We start from the raw sequence: 3,936 nt of genomic DNA, 5'->3' as shown, positions 1-3,936 counted from the left end.
ACACAATTTAGGAACTGGAATTTGCACGGTCGAGCCAGGATTGATTCGGCGGGATGTTTTTGCGGATAAGCGCTCATTGCAGGTTGGCAAATGCGAAAATATCGTGTGACCCATTGGGCAATGTGTGACACTGTTTTCGTTAGTGATGCGTTTTTACAAAGACATGTTTGTGGGGGAAGTTGGTTATACGGTGACATTACTTGAGCCCATACTATGACTGTGCAACAGTGCTGTAGTGAATATTAGAAAATATTGGAAAGATTCAGCGATTGAAGGTTTCAGCCATAAATAGGTCTCTCTCTCTCTCTCTGTCTGTCTCTCTGTCTCTCTCTCTCTCTGTCTGTCTCTCTGTCTCTCTCTCTCTCTCTCTCTCTGTCTCTCTCTCTGTGTCTCTCTCCCTCTCTCTCTCTCTCTCTCTCTGTCTCTCTGTCTGTCTCTCACTGTCTCATCTCTCTCTCTTTCTGTCTCTCTGTCTGTCTCTCACTGTCTCATCTCTCTCTCTCTCTTTCTGTCTCTGTCTTAATCTGTCTCTCTCCTTCCCTCCATTTGTCTTTGACACTGATCGGTCAATTTTATACAGCAACGACCCGCTCCCAGCATGCTCAGCAGAAGTGAAGTCCTTTTTTCATTTTCTCCTCTCCCCTACTCCTGGAGTTGTGTTGATGGATTGCTGGTTCCCTCACTATCTGCTTTGTCCAATGAATAATGAAATCGCCCTCTCCCTTTTTACCACATTGAATTACACCGTTGTTCTATGTCGTATATTTCTCCAAAGATGCAGTCGTAATCCCGTGTACAATGTATTCATAATAACACTTTCTATCAAATGCAAACAAATTATTTATATTGCGGCGCACCCACTGACACCTAAGCAAAAGCCTGTATGAAATTCATTTACACTTAAGTTGTTGTTGTTGTCACTGTCTCACACGATGTGCTAAGATCAGTTGTCGTTTTATTTTACAGTTGAACTCAACGACATAGACAAGAAACCGCCCCAATGGAGTGAGATACGGAGTTCTTACTTTGTTTTGGTGCTGGTGTCTCATCTGAAAGGCTGGTGTGTAGAAAGGTCTTTAGGAAATGTTCGGAAGTATTTGCCAGCAGTGTGTTTTTAAGTCTGCTATAGTGTCTATGGGGGCCCAGAGAAGCCATAACCCTTCATCACTCTTTCCTCTCTGGAGCTGGACCAATGGCAGCTCTTTAAGCTGTTCATTGGCCACCTCAAAACCTCTCCACCTCCCATCAACTATCCTGTAGGAGATCTTTGGTCTCGAGACAAGCAAGATTCTCGAGCACTTTACAGTGTACATTAACTACCATGGTAACTACATAGCAACACCTATTGTAGAAATATTATATGTACATACTGTCGGAAATGAACCTTGGCAGGCTTCGTGTCGACATATCACTCCATGGTCACTGGTTGTTTACCAGTTCCCACCCAGTAAGGAGCCTCACTCTTGTAATATGGCAATTACTACTGCTGGGAGCAAGCCTGCAGAATGCAGGCAGCCATCAATCACATGGAAGCAGCTTTCTGTCCATATACTTTGCTCCCAGGAGACCACACTGTAGCTAGCAACGTACAGTATGGACACACGCACACATTTTACATTTTTAGTCATTTAGCAGACACTCTTATCCAGAGCGACTTACAGTAAGTACAGGGACATTCCCCCCAAGGCAAGTAGGGTGAAGTGCCTTGCCCAAGGACACAACGTCATTTGGCACGGCCGGGAATCAAACTGGCAACCTTCAGATTACTAGCCCGCTTCCATAACCGCTCAGCCACTTGACTCCCTCCAATTGTTAAACGATAACATGGTATTGAGGGTTAGAGGTATGGGTTTTTGTGAGAAGGTACAGTTTGGGGGAGAGTTCGAAGGAGTCCCTGGTTGTTGCAAAGGGGCAGTTAAAGGGCGTGTTACCGAAAACACGATAAACATCAACATGCACTTACCTCTAGGGATCCACTCTGCCATGCCAGATTTCACGCTTGTGTAATAACTTGCACTGCTTAAACGCAAGAAAGAGCAACAACAGTATACAGCAGCTCCTGTCTAACCCCAATGTCGCTACTGTCGGTATCGCATTCACATGTCATGCAATTGCTAATGTACACTTCATATAGAGCAATGGTTCTCAACGCTGGTCCTTGGGGGGCCCCCCTGCCCCCTGCATGTTCTAGATGTTTCCCTGGCTCCAACACACCTGATTCAAATGCATGGGTCGTTATCTAGCTCAACGGAGGCGTGACAACAAGCCGTTAATTTGAATCAGTTGTGTTGGAGCGGGGAAATGTAGAGAGGATACCCTTGTCATTTTCTAGGGGTCTCCTGAAGAGCTCTACGATTCCAGTGCACCCGTTAAATGAATGACGTCGGGATGATGCACATTTCCACGTGGCGTAAAGGTTGTTAGTCACACGCTCGGCCACGTGACCTAAGCGGCACAGGTCGGTATAAACGGCGTGCCCGCCGGCGTGACGTCGGATGTTCCCGGGAAGGGGCGGCTATTTTGGCCTCCCCCTTCCGGGTTGTGCGCTCGCCGTTCCCCGAGCGCCGCGGCCCTGCCCAAGACGTCGCTGCCTGTCTGTCGCTTCTCCTACTCCTCAAGCCTGCCTCGGACGGCCTCCTCCAGGCCCCCCGAGCGCCACCTCCACCTGAATCACGCGCTCCGCGCTGGCCGCTCCTGAGCCGAGCTGACAGACCTGCCCCAGGCTATGTCTGTCTGCCCGGCCCAGAAGAGCCATTTGAAACGGGATAAACGGCGACATCTCCCACCCTGCCACCCTGCCCCCACCACCACCAGCCCTGTCTAATTTTCGAAAAGTCGCATGTACTCAGGAGAGGTTCTCCTTCCAACGGGGGCAAAGCTGGGGCAGTACAGTTAGAGGGGCCAGTTGTGTTTTCTTCACGACATCGCAGGCATTAACAGGCGAAATACCATGTTTACAATTATTTAGTGGGGTCACAAGGGGGTCAAGCTTGTTGTCACAGGGGGACTGACCCCCCCCTGGACTTCCCCGGAACCGCCCTTGCAAATACTGTGTTTGTAACAATTCACAAATGCACCAATGGGCCCTCTCCTCCCCCCATTCCTCAACCCCAGCCACTCACCACTCCAGCCCTAACCCTGGGTTTGCTAGACCCGGGTTGGATAACAACATCAATCCCCGTGCCTACGTTTGAGCATTCATGTGACCAGCGGTAAACCCTGCATAAAATGTGGGTTTTTGGATTTGCTTGCAAAACCACGCGCTGTGGCAAACAGACATCTTTTGTTTGGCCATAGGAAAATACCACATTAAGATTCCCTGGGGCAAGGATCATGTATTAAAATGTGTGCAGCAAGTAGAATGTAAAAAAGGGATGGAAAAAGATGTAGATTAATTTCTTTGGACCTGAGAGAGAAACGTAAAGGTCACCTCCCTAATATCACGTCGTCCTTTTTTTCTTACCGTTTTTGCCGCCGTTTAATTACTGTGTCATAGGAGAGGCAGCTCGAGGACAAAAGGTAAAAAGCAGATTGATGTCCACTGATTAAACCGGGATGCTGCCATTGGGACACTGTGTTCCGATCCCTTCGCCATATATCTGTCCTAAACATTTGCCATGCTTCATCTGCCTGAGCTCGTTCACTCGAGGGCTCTCCCTCCCTCCCTCCCGCCCTCCTTCCCTCCCCTCCCCTTCTCTAACCCCCACCCCCAGACCTATTTGAGGGGCTGTCGCTTTAAGCCTAATGAAATCAACTGGATGTCTCAACTGGAGGCTATTCATTTCAGAGGACGCCGGCATTATGAGCAATTAATCTAAAAGTGCTCTGATTAATCCTGCTACTTCTCCCCCCCCCCCCTCCCCCCCGAGGCTAGCCCGGATGTCTGAGTAAGAGTTGTCATCCCACCCAATCCCCAGATACCCAGGGCGGATACCC

Source organism: Osmerus eperlanus, chromosome 27, assembly GCF_963692335.1.
Source record: "Osmerus eperlanus chromosome 27, fOsmEpe2.1, whole genome shotgun sequence".
Classification (NCBI taxonomy): Eukaryota; Metazoa; Chordata; class Actinopteri; order Osmeriformes; family Osmeridae; genus Osmerus; species Osmerus eperlanus.
Note: the sequence above shows the minus strand (reverse complement) of the source record.